Source organism: Tupaia chinensis, unplaced genomic scaffold (genome assembly GCF_000334495.1).
Source record: "Tupaia chinensis unplaced genomic scaffold, TupChi_1.0 Scaffold000199_1, whole genome shotgun sequence".
Taxonomy (NCBI): Eukaryota; Metazoa; Chordata; class Mammalia; order Scandentia; family Tupaiidae; genus Tupaia; species Tupaia belangeri.
In genome coordinates, this window is record NW_006159674.1 from 1702283 (window position 1) to 1720040 (window position 17758).

Below are 17758 nucleotides of genomic sequence, written 5' to 3' on the forward strand. Positions count from 1 at the left end.
AAGAGTAGATTAAAGTAAGATAGGGTTTGTTGTAATTATGTTATTTCTCATAATCTATGCTTTTTGTCTTCTGAGATACTGTTTCCCTATTGAAATTGGTAGAATTAAGGTTTGCAGTTAGGCAGGTCAAGACTGGGAGGCCTCTCGTAGGAATGGCCATGGTTGCTGAAGTGAAATAGGACATACGAGTGAAGGATCAGTTTTGTCTTTTTTTTGTACATGAGATGGAAATGGGCAATCATTTAAGCTTTGGCCTTGTTATATTTGAGGTACTTAATGGAGATGCTTAGTAGGCAGGTTGGAACACCAAAAAATGAAAGTTGTATTTTTGGATTTGACAGAACTGTAACTTTTTTTGTTATAAAGTGGGCTATTAAAGTTGGGATATTCAATTTTATGATAGCTTTAAATAAAAATTTCTAAGTTGATGTCCAAAACTGCTGAAATAGTCACTTTGGAAACCTTTGTTTTTCTTCCCTAGGTACAATTATTACTTCCTATCCGAGTGCCATATTTCATTTTGGATGTGTGTATGTTTTGTGAGAAAGCTGTCTGAAGAAACCTTGAGGGAGAAATATTTCTAATCATTTTTGTTACAGAGAATTATGCTTCTAGCTTTTACAGCACATTGTAAGGATTTCTTGACATCAGTGTCCATGTAAATTAATTGTTCTATCTCAGTGTTCTCCAGAGTCATTCACTTCTGCCATGGGGTTATGTGCGTAATTTTTAAAAAAGTTACCATTTTAGGGCCAGCAGGTGGTGTAGTGGTTAAGGTGCTGGACTCCCACATGGCCGACTATGGTTTGAATCCTGGATTTGGCAGCTTGAAAATCTCATCTAGTATGTGTGGGTGTGTGTCGACAATCTCAGGAGGAGAATGGAGAAGAAATTGTGGCGTGGTCATCACCCTTGGAGGGGAGGGTGATTTCTCACTTTCCTTCTCACTGTCTCTTTCTCTGTCTGTCTCCAGCGAGCGCACGCATCTGATGGCAAAAACCTGAAAAAAATTACTGTTTTAGTAGTAGCTGATACAGCTCTGGCTTCATCTGCTTAAGGATTTCTACTTCAATGTTGTTAAATATTGCTTGATTAAAATCTCTATTCCTTTTTTCTATCATTTCTTTCGTTATCATTATTGTCATTCCAGCTACTGGAGAACTAGCTATTAGATGGAGAGCCTTCACCCTCTGTAGATGATCAATATTATTATGGAGAGGTGACTCAGAAGGCACACTGAATGCTTTGGGAGGCAGAAAATAAGTTTGGAATAAGCAATATGAGTAAAATACTTATATAAATTCAGAAGTCACTTTTGCCAGGTGGACATTAATCATGGCTTTATAGGTGACTTACTCTTGATAGGATGGTGGCTCAGCAGGCATTCAGGCTGTGGACGTGGAGAGAAGAGTCAGAAGGGAAGTAGCAGGTGGTGTGGTGATTAAGGCACTGAACACTTCCACATGGTCAACCAGGGTTCAAAACCCAGACCTGGTGACTTGCTTTCTCTCTCTCTCTACTCTTTCTAGTCAAATTAAAATATATGAATGAATAGATACAATTAAATAAAAATAATTCTTTGAGGACCAGCAGTTAGTGTAAAGGCTATGTTGCTGGACTCCCACGTAGTTGACTGCGGTTCGCATCCTGGACCTGGTGACTTAGAACTCATGCTGTGCGTGTGTGCTTGCGTGCCCAAGATCCTGAGAGGAGAATGGAGGAGAAGGGATTGCAGCGTGACCATCCCCCCTGGGGGGGGGGGGATTTCTCTCTTTCTGTCTCTATGTCTCTCTCTGTCTGGTGAGTGCACACGCCCTATAGCAAAACCTCCCCCCCACCATAAAAAAAGAGAGAAGAGTCAGAAGACTCCCAGCATATTTACTAGTGACATGCAGACTGAATGGGCTGTCGAGTTCATAGAATAACCTATTGGGGATGGGCTTAAAATCAGGTGGGTTGAGGCCAAACTGTGAAGGACTTTGTGACATCTGATTTCTTAAGAAAGCACAGCATCCAGGCCTCAGCCAGTATCTAGCTGGCTATCACCCTTCTGTGGACCAGTGTGACTGTACCAGGCCAGTGACACTTGAGCTGGTAAAACGGCACATGTATGCTCCCAACTAATTGGGAATCATGGCCTCTTTCTTTTTCTTCACTTTGAATTATTAGTTTCTTACCACCATTTAATGTCATCATGTTGGGGGATTCTTTTTCAGTGCATTTTGATAGCCATCTTTAGGTAAGTTTAAAGGAAAAGATGAAGTTAGCTAAATTTCTTTTGAAATGCCAATAGAATCAAACAAAGACAAAGCAGCTGCAAAAACATATGCCAGAGAGTTCTCATTATGGCCTTATCATGCTAGCTTTCGTGCAGGCTCACAGTGTGTATTTCTGTTTCCATGGCTACCTGCTAGGCAGCAGAATCCCCCAGGTTGGTATGCTCTTGTGTCAGAATTTTTTGTGGAAAGGATATTCAACATTTTTCAGAGTGAAGTCAATACATTTTTCTTTCTTTATTTTTTCTTTTTTCAAGCAGCTGGGTTATACATTTAAAAAATAAAATGAAATTGGTCACTATAGTTTTGATTTCCAAGTTATAAGTGAAGCCAGACTTTAAGGCAGTGCTTTAATGGGTTTGAAATTCTGGCATTTAAAGGATTTCTCCTAGATGGTCCCCATGACAACAAAACTTAGTGCAGGTATTGAGTAGCATCTTTGCTGTGAAATATTCATGCCACAAAAATTTCTTTCATCTTGAATGCTACCCTAATAAATGAAGGCTAAAGAATTTAGCTTATTCAAGGTGTTATATGGACAGATATTTCAAAATCATTTTTTAAAAGCTTAATAAAATTGCCATTATAGGTAAACTCTTCAAAAAGTGAATAATGATATGCTGTATTATATTCTTAAATGAATGTTTTGTTCAGTTAAAAATAAGTAAATGTTATTTCAGGTGTTAATTGGGAAAATATTTTTTAATGATAGAAAAATTTGAATTTCTTAATCATAACACGTGATTGCTGTTTTAATAATGCCTGTTTTGTAGTGTGGTTAATAAACCCTTCTCAGTGTTTTGGCACCACCCCCTACCATTTTCTTGCCAAAGAAAAAAAATATTTTTAAGCTGACACTTGATAAAACTACATTTGTTTGTGTGTGTGTGTATGTGTGTGTATGTTTATATATGTGTGTATCATTTATATATGTGTGTGGGTTTGTGTGTATGCATTATTTTTTTTAAAGTTGCCAGGGAGTGTGTACTCACCAGAGACAGGGATAGTGAGAGAAAGAGTGAGCGAGCGAGCCCCACCCAGTGGAGAATGGTTATGTTGCAATCCCTTCTCCTCCACTTCTCCATCTTGTTGGGGTTTTGGGCATGCACGTACATGTGCCCAGTGTGTTATTCAAACTGCCAGCTCCAGGATCCCATTCAGACCTTTGGCCACGTGGGATCCAACTCCCTTAACTACAAGGTTAAAGGTGACCCAAAAGATAGAAGAAATTTTAAAAATAGATTTTGGTGTCTTTGTTCAATAGCCATTGTTATGTGTGATTTTTAAAACTTTGTTAAAAAACTAGACGTACCCAGATTTTAAAGATGAGGTGCCATTTGAGAATAAACTGCTTACTCATTAACCAGTATCTCTTGAATCCTAAAATAATCCTTGCAAGAGAGAGAAAAAGGGAAAATAAGGGCTCTACCCGTGACAGGATCCTCATGCTTCCATCGTACTCCCAGCCCTGCAGCTGTCAGGGTCATGTCCTGCGGGTACACCCGGCTTGTTTAATTAGACCCAGCAGCCTTCCCATGGGCTTCCGGAAAGGCAGCTGTGCCCCTACTGCCTGCACCACTGAGGCTGGGCCTGTCTCTTGAATTTTAATAGGCTCATTTTTTTTTTTTTTTCTGAAAGAGATGATTATTTTTCTGGTATTTATTTACTGTTTAATATTTTATTTAATTGGCCATTGTGGGAGAACCATGAAATCCTACATTCCATGTTGAAAATAGTTGTATGATTTAACATCTTTATCTTAAGTAAGAACTCATTAGGGATCTTATCCTAAATTCAGGTGTCTCCATCTGGTGTTCAGTACAACATCCACTTCTGGACCAAGGACCAAGGTCTACAGAGAAACACTGAGGCAGGAAATCATTTCAATGATGAGGGGGTTGGTAACATTTGGAGGTGAGCAGGGATAATTTCATCAAAACCGAATCATGACAAAGAAGTTAATTACAGCAAATAGGTAGACTTGGTGGTCTGTTTAGAAGAAATGAGAAAGATTGACCAGTCATTAGCGTTCTAACAAGATTGTTTCTATTTAATCTTCTTCCACAGATTCAGGCCTTAAATTAGATTTTCTAAATCTCCCGTCATAACCCTATTCTACTCAACCCATATTCTTGATGAAATGTTATTGCTTCATTTCCTTTGACCACACACTGACTCTACTCTCATAATGATTTTCTATCACAAAAATCTCAGATTTTAGCTACATTTCAAATATGGCTGTCCATGTAATACTTTATGAAGTATTGCGTCTTTCATAATGTCAGTACCGGCTGAATGATTTGGGCTCTGGACCTTGAATGCTGGCTCTACCCCTTACTAGCTTTGCAACTTTTGCCAAGTTATTTATCTTGTCATAGTATTTTCACCAGTGAAATGGGGATAATAATCTCTCATAGGATTATGTGAGAATTAATATATCAGAAATCTCTGTTAGTCCTTTTTTTGCTCTAACACATGACCACAAACTTAGTGGCTTTAAAAAAACATAAATTTATTATCTGATGTTTTCTAGGAAGGGTACCCAGCAAGTGTATCACTGGGCTAACATCAAGGTGTTGGCAGGACAGCATTCCCTTCTCGAAGCTCGAGGGGAGAAACTGTTTCTTTGCCTTTTCTAGCTTCCAGGGGCCACCCACATTTTTGGCTCATGGCTCCATTTCTCAGTCTTCAAAGCATTTCTTTCTGTAGTCAATCTCTCTCTGCCTCTTTTACTTCTCTCTTCTGCCTCTCTGCTTTTATAAGTTTATTTATTTCTTAAGTAAGTGAGAGAGAGACCGAGATACAGCACCCTGTTAGAGTTTTCACTCTGTGACCCACCCCCAGCCAGCTTGAACATGGGCACAGGCAGGCCTTCATACTCACAGAGGTCCCTGGGTGTGAACTGGCAACCCTCCTGTATAGGATTGCCTCACAGAGGGTCATGCTTTATCACTGCACCACCGTCTGGCCCCCATGGCCTCCCTCTCCTAACCTTTAAGAACTCGTGTTGGGAACCAGCAGTTAGCGTAATGGCTATGTCGCTGGACTCCCACATAGTCGACCGCGGTTCGTGTCCCGGACCCGGTGGCTTAAAACTCACGCCGGGCAAGTGTGCGTGCGTGCCCAAGATCCCAAGAGGAGAATGGATGAGAAGGGATTGTGGCGTGACCATCCCCCCTGGGGGGTGATTTCTCGCTTTCTGTCTCTATGTCTCTTTCTCTGTCTGTCTGGCGAGCGCACGCGCCCTACAATGAAAATCTCTCAAAAAATAAAAAAAATAAAAAACAAAACAAAACAAAACAAAACAAAAAGAACTCGTGTTCACCAGGCCACCTGGATAATCTCATTTTATTTTTATTTATTAGTTGCCCAAGGGCATGCATGCTTACCAGAGAGTGAGTGAGAAAGAGGCAGAAAGAAAGAGAAAGGGCATGGTGATGCTCCATCCTGTCAAATTTTTGGGTATGATGTACATGTGCCTAGCATATTTTTAAGCTGCCAGAACCAAGATTTGAACCATGAGATTGGTCATGTGAGATCTGTCTCCTTTACTTGGGTATATAGCTAGTCCTCCCCACCTCCCCCCACCAGGCAAGTTAAGTTTTGCCATAGGGTGCTTGTGCTTGCCAGATAGACACAAAGAGAAAGTGAGCAATTACTCCTGGGGGTGTGGCCATACCGCAGTCTCTTCTTTCCCATTCTCCTCTCAGGATTTTGGCCTGGGGCCAGAGATGGTGTGGGGAGGGCGGACTAATTCTGTTTTGCATTTTTACCTCCTGAGACCCTAGGGTGTTATGGGATAGACATTTTCACGGTTCTGTTCTATTTTGGAGCAGATACGTTATCACAGGCAGAGGAGAGGGGCCAGAGAAGGGGAGAAGTGGGGAGATGTATGTGCTGCTGCTATTTTTTGCAGTCCCATAGACTAGAGATTATTCCCTTATCATATTTTCGTAGCAGTCCAATTGGCCTTCCCACTCAGTGAGTGCCTCTGAAGGTTGGCTAAATGCAGTTAAGAAGACATGGACAGTATTTAATCCATTTATCTGCAAGAGGTCTCTTCAGTGGAAACTGTTTTCGCTTACTTCCATAAAATATGACCCAGCTACATCAAATATTCCGTTTGAGAGCAGGCAAAGACACAAAACAATGAAATAAAATGTGTTAGCATTTGTGAGGTGCCTCACAGTTTAGAGATGTCTTCATAAAATTATTTTATATATCGTGTCAGCATTTGGAGAAATAAGGCAGCTCAAATTTTTTAGACAACAGCGTTGTTTCTAAATATTTGCTTGCTCATCACTCCTGCCAAAGGAAGAACAACACTTACCTTCTTCTTTAATTAAAATTTGACAGAGGTGTGTCCCAGTTTCACAGCTGAGCTAGCTAAGGTGAGAGTTGTAATGCCGCCCTTTGGTGGTGGCTAAGGTCCTATCTCAGGTCCTGGGACGAAATCAGTCGGCAGTGAGGGGTCTGGAATGAAAGGCATTCTCTCATTTTCCTAAACTGAGACATGAAAACACATTAAGCCATTGTTTTCTAGCGTTGTTTGCATTTACACTCTCAATGATTACATATAATAAAAAGGAGCTGGAGGGGGAAATCTGTTCTGAGTACATAAAACTCGCCAGAGAAAAAATCTCCAGTCAGCTGATATGTCAACAGCAGCGAGATAATTCATTCTTTTTTGGAAAAGTGAACGCCAGTAACAATAGCCATGAATCTGGCAACAGAGCAATACCGAAAGGGCGACTTTCAGTTCTTGGCTCTCTCCTTTCTCTCCATTTCCAAAGGACATTCTCCTCAAGAGACACCAAGTGATTTTTCATTGTTCGTGTCTGCTGCCGAGGTTCATGGGACCACACAGTGTGGCTGGTGAGCCAGGTCTGTCTTCCCTGGGCTGCAATCGCAAAGGAATTATTTTTTATAAGAAGAAATATAAAGTGATTTACTTATTTGTCTTAAGGCCTTTTTGGATGCCATGGAGAAGATTACCTCTGCAGCCTTGGGATGCTAGAGTAAACTTGCATTTCATAACGTCACAGTCATTTCTATCACGGTCTTCAATGCTCTCGATTCATCCGAGGTAGAAGTGAAGAAAGCAACCTTTCCTTAATGATCACGTGGATTACATCTGTGATAAAACAAAACAAAACAAATGAAAAGTAGAAAAACAGAAAGTAAGATGCAGGAATTGACTTGATGTTGACCATCTTAAATACATTATAATCAAAGTAAGAGATGATAAGTATCTACAACTTTTTATTCATTTTCTTATGGAGAGTTTTTTTTTTTTTTAATAATTCATGATACTGTGTGTGAAAGAGAGAGAGAGGGAGAGTAAGAGAAGCACCCCTGCAGGGCTCAGTCATGGCATGATTCTCTTCCTCCAGTTCTCCAGCTTGCTAGAATCCTGGGCCATGTGTAGGCATGTGCCTGGTGTGTCTTCAGGCCTACTGGGCTGAAGTTAAACCATGGTCAGCATGTGGCTTCCAACCGCGCTATCCAGTATGCCATCAGCTGTGCCACAGAAGCTGGGCCAGGAGTAAGTTTTTTTTTTTTTTTTCCACTAAAGGTTACTTATGTTCTCTGGTGGGGGGTGGGGAGAGAGAGAGGAAGTACCCTCCATAAGGTGTGGTCCTACCAGGTACCTGCTCCTCCTCCATCTGTCTCTCCTCTGGGATTCTGGGCATGCACACACATGTACCCTGTGGGTTTATCAAGCCACTGCATCTGAGACTTGAGCCACATGGTTGGCCATGTGGGATCCAGCTACCTTAACCACCAAGCCATGGACTGGCTTCAGGAGTACAGATTTTAAATAATATAATATTTAGGTGTTCTCTCTAAAAATAATCATGGGGAAGTTATGTAGCCTACATCTGTATTGGTCATTTAATTTACTTTCAAAATATAAAATAAAAAATAGTGGTTAGCTTTGTTGCTTTGATCATGATGGGCAAATCACACAGGCCAAATCTGACCACCTGTCCACTTTTGTAAACATAATTTTGTTGGAACACAGCTTCATTCATCATTTACATATAATATGTGCACGTTTTCATGTTACAGAGGTAGAGCCGAGTAATTGAAGTGAAGACCAGATGACCTGCAAGGCCTGAAATATTTACTCTCTGGCCCTTTACAAAACCATTTGTCAGCTGTCAGACCTGTAAGGTGATGTAAAGCTGAGTCTCAGATAGCTTAAGATATATTGGTTGTCGGAAAAGTCATGGCGTATTCTTCTGTTTTTCTACGCAAAAATGTGTTATGACTTTTCCAACAACCCACTAGTTCGATAAAAGACATACCAAGATTTAAGTGCTACGACAAGTCAAATTTAAATTCACTTACTCATTGACTCAAACTGAGTGACATTTGGGTGCTTTCTTTACGCCAAGCAGTTTTCTAGGCTCTGAGACCCAGAAGGAAATGAGCAGCATAGAATTGTTGCCTTCCTGGAGCTTATAGTCTAGTGCGAAGCCAATGAAGATATGAATGTATGGCATAAAGCCCGGTATTTGCTCTCGTTTAATATATATTGAGAGTTGAACCCAGGTCACACTGATGTCTTTAATGATAAGGGTTTTTGTTGTGGTGGTTTTTCACTTTTTTAGAGATTTTTGCTAGAGGGCACTTGCTCTCATCAGAGAGACAGAGACAAAGTGAGAAATCACCCTCCACAGGGGATGGCCACCCTGCGGTCCCTTCTCCTCCATTCTCCTCTCTGGATTTTGGGCATGCATGCACACATGCCTGGCATGATTTTTCAAGCCACCAGGTCTAGGACTTGAACCGCAGTAGGCAACAGGAGAATCCAGTGCCTTGAATTTAAAGGAGAGTCGAGGAGAATGAGAATATCTCAAACCAATCATTCTTTCAATCATGAGATTTTCCATGTGGCCCAGAATTATATTTATACATTGATGGAGGTTTGCACATATTGTGTACCTATTCTGGTGTGGCAGAGGAATATTTGATTGGGAAATACAACATCTATGTTTTAATTCCAGTGCATTCTCTTTTTGGCTGAGGGGTCTTGTGGAAATTCTGAATGTCTCTGCAACATATAGGGGATGGTACTTCAAACCTGAGTGTGTACACACCTCACCTGGAGAGTGTGTTAAACACACATTACTGGATACCCTGAGTCTCTAATCTGGTCACTGTGGCTTACCCTCTTCTGTTATTATTAAATTCCCCGAAAAGGCTTTACAACTTTTTAAGCTAGACTAGGAACATCCCCCTAAGTAATGGTTTGTTTAAAATGACTAGTACTTGGGACCAGCAGTTAGTGTAATGGCTATGTCGCTGGACTCCCATGTAGTCAACCATGGTTCGAGTACTGGACCTGGTGGCTTAAACTCACACCAGGCGTGTGTGCATGTGTGCCCAAGATCCTGAGACAAGAATGGAGGAGAAGGGGTTGCGGTGTGGCCATCCCCCCTGGGGGGGTGATTTCTCACTTTCTGTCTCTCTGTATCTCTCTGTTTTTCTGGCGAGAGCATGTGCCCTATAGAAAAAAACCTCTCCAAAAAAAGAAAAAAAAATGACTAGTGCAAAATATTTGGGGCTAGTTACCAAGGGAGAGATTCCAGAGAAATCAGAGTGTTTACATGCTTGCATATGGTCACACGGATTGCTATTCATTTAATTGATTTTCTATGGCATCTTTGGGTAAATTAATGTATGCCAAAATTCAAGGGCCGAAACCAATTTTTTAAAGAATTATTTATTTTCTTTTATTTATTCAGTCATTTAATTTGACCAGACACACACACACACACACACACACACACAGAGCAAGCCACCAGGTCCAGGACTTGAACCCTGGTTGGCCATGTGGGAGTGTCCAGTGCCTTAACCACCATGCCACCAGGTGGTTTCAAGGGCTAAGACTGATTTTTCATAATTTCTTCTTCTTTATATCCTGAGTCCACAGTATGCAGTTGGTGCTCATTACTTACCTGTTTAATTGACCTAAACTTAGAGAAGGACTGAATGCTTCTTGAGGTCATCTTCCTGAGTTCCTGTTGGTTTTCTGTCACACTCTATTTAGAATTAAGAAGCATTAACTCTACTGGCTGCTGAAACTATCTGTAGCATGGGTTATTCTATTTTTGCAAAGCATTTTGGTATTATTTTGATAGACATTCCAGTAAAACCTTTACTGATATTCAGTGTGTTTCCTTGATTTTGAATGTACAGCATTAACAAACAAGCAAAACCAAAACAAGCAATATAATAAAAGCTCATCATATTTTCCCTTGCAAATTATAACATGCCCACTTACTTCAATATAATTCATGATGTGTTTGTTGAAATACGATTTTTACTGTAACTTTATTAGAATGGGTTAACAAGTGAATGGACATTCAATTCTATGTTTTTCTAAATACTAGTACTATATATCTACAAAGATGCATAAGATACAATTTCTGTTAGGAGCCCTCCAGACCTTCAGTTAGGAAGCAAGGATTGTAAACTCAAATGTCTAAGAAGCCAGAAAGACACCCTGTACTTGAAAGTGTGGTGTGTGTTGTTGTTGGCGTTGTTTATTTTAAAATGTTGGCTCAAGTTACAAATAATCATAAATGGAAACTTGGTGTAGACTAGCAAAACTTGGTGTACCTAAATTCTATTATTAGGCCTTTATGACTTCTCATGTTTTGGGGGGGTAAAAATTTGAAATCTATGCATAGTTTTTTTCATAATGTACATTTTCTTTGAGCTATTTGAAGACTCCCCTAGTATGGATTGTACAGACAAAGGATTTGAGGATGTTTCATAGGATGAGGAGTAAGAACAAATCTAAAGGCAGAGATCAGAAAATCCTGCTTGCTGCTCCAGCAGGTAGGATAGTGATTAAGGTGCTGGACTCCCACATGGCTGACCATGGTTTGATTCCTGGACTCAGTGGCTTGAAAATCACACTTGGCATGTGTGTGCATGCCCAAAATTCAGGGAGGAGAATGGAGAAGGATGTCAGAGTGACCTTTGCACCAGGGGTTGATTTCTCACTTTCCCTCTCACTATCTCTGTCTCTCTCAGGTGAATGCATGTGTCCTATGGCCAAAACCTTAAAAAAAAAAGGAAGAAAAGAAAATGCTACTTGGAGAAAGTGATATTTGCATGGACTTCAAAGGATGGATAAAGGGTCAAATCTAGAATAAGGTGAGGGTAGTGAGTGTTAGGAAAAGAGAGCATGGAAAATGCTTAAGGAAGGCAGAGGGGCAGGTGAACGGTTAGGCCGTGGTGAATGGTTTCTTCCTATCAGCGGGAGAGTGGAGTAGTAGCTTGTGAGAAGGAAATTGGTAAGTGTAGCTGGGATTGTATGTGTAGAGCCATGATGCCCAGTGGGCAAGCTTGCCTCCAGTTAGGCAGTTCGAATCTCCAGCTCTGACTAGCCGTTATTTATCTGGATTATATTTATGCCCTAATTTATAGAATCTAAAATGTTATCGAGCGCTGGAAACATATAGGAAGAAAGAAAAAAAGCTACCATTTAAACCATGATGCAATGTTTCCTTGTCGTTTGTAATTACTGTTTTAAATTTATAATAGCTCCTCTAGATTTGCTTTGACACCAAAAATTGGAAAACATGGACATTGATGTCCCAGTCTATGGGACATGCACATGGAACTGGCTGGACTGCCACAGAACCAAGAGCTACTGAGCTGCCAGCATTAGGATACATGAGTGCTTCGTTGGGATTGAAATGTGCAGCTCCCAATCAGCAGATGACAGGTGAAAAAGGCTGCCTACCAGTTATTATACATTATGCTTCCACCCATGAACTAGACTAGTGCAAAATTTCTGAAACGAAGTGCCTCACATGGATCATAATTACCATTACTGTGCAATTGTTATCACTTCCAAGTGAAAGTTTTATTAATTAAGACTTCAGTTTTATTAATCTGGAGGGCACTTGTTTTTTAATTGGAATCAATCTTTCCTCTTTTGAAGCCACAGAGATCTTACATGTGGAGTACTTACGGACAACAGCTGATTTTTATTTTGTGCTTGTGTTCTTCCTTGGAAAAGTCTTTTGCTTCCCAAGTTTCTTTTTCTTCTTCTCTCTCTGAAAGGAAAGATTCAGATGTTATGAAATAGGACAGCCCTAGATATTAAACTCTTCATCACAGAGCTGATTAGGTCAAAATGGAAGATGAAGACAGCCAAGTCAATAAGCCACAGAAATGAAGCAGGACTGTGGGCTTCCAGCAGCTATTCTTCTTCTTTTTTTAAAAAAATAATTATTTTATTAAACTTTATTTATTTTATTTAAATTTGTCTAGATAGGGGGAGAGAGAGAGAGAGAAAGGGAGATGGAAAGTGAGAAAGCAAGCCCGCAAGTCTAGGATTTGAACCGTGGTTGGCCACGTGGGAGTCCACCCTTAACCACCATGCCACCTGCAGGCCCCTCTATCAGCTATTCTTAACTCAGAAAGCTAAGAAGGGCCAGGGTTTCCAAATTGTAAAGACTGTTTCTCTTGTTCTTTTAATGTTCCCTTTAGCTTTTAAGCTACCCATGCCTCTAATTTACCTGAAATCTCCTTTTGCATATCTGTACTAGTAAAGTAATTCTAATGTAAATGGTACAGTTGCCAGATAACTGATCGCAACTACTTCTTCAGGTCTTTATATGGGAATTCTGTCTGGTGTAAGACAGCTAGGTGTGCTATCAATTCGGAGGTGCTCCTGGTAAATATGTGTTGTAGTGTTATAAAATACACATATCAGCCCAGTCACAGCAGCACAGCAGTCGGCCTGTGCTCTACAGTGCTGGCGGCGATATGGAAAACGGGGTTCATTTCCTGGGTCAACCTGTATATACCAACTGCACGCACTGGCCAGCCAGATGGGCTAGTGCAGTGTGAGACCCTGTTGAGGATACTTTCTCTCACGGAAGGAAGGAAGAAAGGAACTTTAAAAAAGATTTTTTTAATGACATTAAAAAACTGTATCAACCATAAATTTCCTTCAAATCTAAGTAAGCTTTTCAGTAATATGTGGAATATGTGTTGTATTTATGAAGCAACACGCTCACTGGAAATTGTTTTATTTGTTTCTCTGTGTGTTTGTGTGTCCCTGTCTGTGGCTTTCTGTGTGTTAGGGATACAGTTCTTACCAGTTAACATGCAAAACATTCGATTATTAGAGCAGGCTGATCCGTACTGAAGAGTAGTTCAAGGCCCAGGAGGTAATATAGCTAAAATACAACTGGTCTTACTGCTAGTCAGAATACACACGCTCATATCTCAACTTTTTCTTGGCGAACCATGAAAACTCAAATTTTGTTTAGGAAAGCACTTTCACTCCCTTGTTTTCTTTTCAAAGTGCCTGAAGGATATATGCTTTCACATGCAGGTTTGGAGCCAAATATTACAGCCGCCATCTTTTCAGGTGCTCTTGTCCATTTGGAAATTGAGACTCTACACGTGACATGCCTGTAACAACATACATTTATTTTTCCCCAGAAAATTACCTTTAGAAAAGGTGCTAAGATGGAAGCAAACCTCCTTTCTGTTACCACCTTTTCTGAAGTCTCCTTCACCATGAGTTTTTCTTTTTTTGGAGAGGTTTTTGCTATAGGGCATGTGCGCTCACCAGAAAGACAGAGGCATAGAGACAGGAAGCGAGAAATCACCCCCCACCCCCGGGAGGGGGGGATGGCCACGCCGCAATCCCTTCTCCTCCTTTCTCCTCTCGGGATCTTGGGCACACACGCACACGCGCCCGGTGTGAGTTTAAGCCACCAGTTCCAGAACTCGAACTGCAGTCGACTGTGTGGGAGTCCAGCGACATAGCCATTACGCTAACTGCTGGTTCCCTCCTTCACCATGATTTAACATGCACTATTTAACCCCGACATTCTGCTTATTTTTAAACATAGAATTGAATGTGGGGTACATTTGTAACTTTTATATCTCTTCAGGTAAGGAGAGGAAATGGCAAAAACAACTCACTTTGGTATGATTATAATGTTGACTTTAAGCCATTTCTCAGTGGCCTAAGAAAGTGTGAAGGAGCCCACGGTGTAGCATTTGTGCAATTGTGGAGTTGTTGATTTAAACAGACTATGCTGGGGTTTCGTTAGCAGCTTGTATTGACAACAGCTTTAATATATTGGACCCGATTTTTTTTTTTTTTTGAGAGGTTTTTGCTGTAGGGTGCGTGCGCTCGCCAGACAGACAGAGACAGACAGAGAGACAGAGAGCGAGAAAACTCCCCCCTTGGGGGATGACCACGCTGCAATCCCTTCTCCTCCATTCTCCTCTTGGGATCTTGGGCATGCATGCACATGCGCTCGACATGAGTTTTAAACCCCCGGGTCCGGGACGCGAACCGTGGTTAACTACATGGTAGCCCAGTGACATAGCCATTACGCTAACTGCTGGTCCCGGCATGGATTTTTTGATACTAGATCTTCCCAGGGAGTAGAGTTTGAATATCTGCTTGTGAGAGGTCTCAGGGGAAGGACCTGATTCTCTGGCACAGTTGCAAGACTTGAACTTTCCGTAACTACCGTCAGTCTGAGGCTGATTGTTCCCCAAGTGCCAGCAGAGCCTGGGTTAGCAGCCATTGAACCAGGTCTCTACCATGGGTGAGGAAGGTCCTACTAATTTTCCTTTAACATGGTTATCTTGTGCTGCTGGGCCACTGTATTTCTTACTTCTCATGTCTCTTCATTCTGAAGCTTGCTCTTGTGCCCATACCCTCTGTTGACTATTGTTAAGAGCACTATTGATTTTAGGATTGATTTTGACCATTTTCAAAAACACGCCTGCAAGGGATATTTTGAAGGCATAATGGTGGGCACTGGTTTGCTCTCTGGGGTGTGCAGCCTTTATTTTTTCATGCACTTTCACTCATGGCTGCAAAGAACAGGAAAGCCATCTGCTGGGTTTCTTTATGCTGGTCAGATGTGGCCCAAGGTAGTAGCTGTACCTCTGAGTAGTCAGACAAATGGGAGAAGGTCGAAGGGCTGCATGAATCCTATACTCCCGCCTCCCCTGGTGAGTATTTAGGCTGCCTCATATGGACTCCCCAACGGCCAGTGTCTCAAGGTCATCTTAGGTTTCTTTTTTAAAGTCTATGTGAATTTTACCTTTCTTATTAGATCTTTGTCCCATCTGGAATGTATTTTTGTATATGATGAGCTAGGGATTCATTTCCATAAAATGAGCCATTTTTCTCAGCATCAACTTGTAGATAACCTTTTTTTTTTTTAACAGATTTGTGATGCTACTTCTGTTGTTAACCAAGTTGGCAAACACACACGCACACACACATACACACACACATACACATTCTTTTCCTCCCTCCCTTTCTTGTATTTTCCTGGAATTTCTGTTCTTTTCCATTTGTCTCAGACTTTATAATATCTTCATTTATGGTAGGCAAAACTGAATTTTTTCTTGCCTTGCCTTTCTCTTTCTATTTATCTTACTATATTCTACCGTATTATTTCCCTTCCTTTTCCCCCTCACTTTTTTTCCCTTCTCTCTCTCTTGAAATTGACAGTGCAATAGTAGGTGATACCTGCATATTCACTACGTATGTCTTAATTTCTGTGCTTCTCTTTCCATACTCACCAATGTCAAGGTACTGGGTGTATAAGAAAGTTAGATTCAACAATAACAGTCTAAAAACAGCTGTGTGAAAACACACAGGGTACGGCCACTGTAGAAGTTTTCAGTTTTGCTTTGTTTTTTACTGCCAGATGGAGCGAAGTGTTCACTTACGGCTATAACATAGCTCTGTATAATGTTGCGTTATTCTTACTCTTGTCTCCTCGCACCCTTTATCTGACTAAAAATAATTAGCGTACTGGGAATTTAGAATGAATAACTCTGAGCACAGGCTCTTATTTTCTTTCCCTGCAAGTAAAGGACTTTTTTTTTTTTTGACTCGAAAAGCACTTGCAAGACAGTGAGTAAATCTAGGAAAGTCTGTCAGCAAACTGGATAATCCCAAAGCTGAAAATGTGAAGGTCTGCAAAAATCAGTCACAGAGGATTAAAGCACCTTTGGTCGCACGTTGTTAAGAAAACCCACAGCTGCTTTAAAGTGGGCGTTGCCTCTTGGAGAGAAGTCCAGAGTCTCCTGCAGTTCTGTTCTGATTTCTTCCTAACTCGCCAGCGTTGGCACCTTCTGCTCAGTACGTGCTGGGCTCTGTGGGGAGCACGGGAATGTCTCATCCTGTCTGGAGTGGGTGGTCCTGGGCAGGACGCAGCCCAGGGACTCCTTGTGCGTGACTGAGAAATGTACATTCTGTGGCCCTCTGCATTGTATATGCTGTAGGGGTAAACTTGTGAGGGGTGTGTGTATGTGCGTGCACATGTGTGTGTGCATGTGTGTATGTGTGTGTGCACACACGCGTGTGTGTGTGTATTTCTGTGTTTTGAACATTCTCCTTTGAGCTCTAATTTCCAAGCTGAAATTGTTTACAGATAACTTTGGGGGGTGGGGGAAAAGGATGTCTGAAAAAGGACTTTGAATGTGAAAATGCTTTTCTTATAGCATCCTTAATGCCATCAGTACTTAGCCTTAAGCAGATCAAGATTGCAAAGGAGTCCCCTACAGACCTGAGGTTTATTGTTTCTAATACCAGACGAATTACAGTATGTATTGCCGTCATTGTATTTTCAGTGACATCTGCTTTCTCTTAAAGTTCCTTGGTAAACTGAAACTGTTGGTGAGTGGAAGGCTGACTCTGAACATTTTGAAAGCAACTGTGTCCAGATCACAGGATTTTTCTTTGTTTTTGTTTTCATGGAGGAGTTTGTGCTGGGCTTGGTGACCGTTGTATTTACACTAAGTACAAACGCGAGGAGGTAAACACTCTTATTTTAGCCTTATGAACTTTGGTTTGTTTGATTTCCTTTTTAACTGCCAGGGCCCACTTTTAGTGTCTACCCTGCCATTGCCTGATCTGTTGTTTCGCTTGGCCATCTGGGGTGAAAACCTCCTGCTTCAGTGGCCCTGGGGTCAGTGGGGCTGACCCACACAGGAAGGTACCATGTGTGCATCTGAGAGCTCCCTGCCTGGACACTTAAGGCTGGGGATGAGCGGGGCAGCAGGATAGTGTTAAAGGTGCTGGTCTCTCTGTCTCTCTCATCATGGAATACATAAATAAATAAATAGATAGATAAATAAATAGCTTAAAAAGTATGTACCAAGGAAAGCTTGGTCTTCACATGATTTTAGTTTACATCTGGTTGGGGTGCACATTGCAATACATTTGGAGAATGATTTCACAAAGGAAATTCAGCAACTCTTGACTGCTTCCTTTTTGTTAGGGATATTTGGTCTGAGGTCTCCAGGAAAAACTTGCACAGTTCCTGGAATACCAGATTCTAAATGGACAAATGAAGAGACACCTTTGGTTTGACAGGGTGTTTTTAAATTGCATTCTTGGATTTTTTTTTTTTAAGAATTATTTTATTTAACTTTATTTATTTATTTATTTATTTATT

At 41.0% G+C, this 17758-nt stretch overlaps 1 protein-coding gene and 1 long non-coding RNA gene across 2 annotated transcripts in view; one reads left to right on the forward strand and one right to left on the reverse strand.

Annotated features, from left to right (window-relative positions):
- BICC1 (BicC family RNA binding protein 1) overlaps positions 1-17758 on the forward strand; it is a 333194-nt gene that overhangs the window by 240003 nt on the left and 75433 nt on the right. The gene's annotated exons all lie outside the window — the stretch shown is intronic.
- Positions 6613-12303, reverse strand: LOC102486136 (uncharacterized). The gene is made up of 4 exons (XR_334338.2): positions 12274-12303; positions 7272-7410; positions 7018-7176; positions 6613-6749 (listed from the first exon to the last, which is right to left on the reverse strand). It is a non-coding gene; the product is annotated as an uncharacterized LOC102486136 (long non-coding RNA).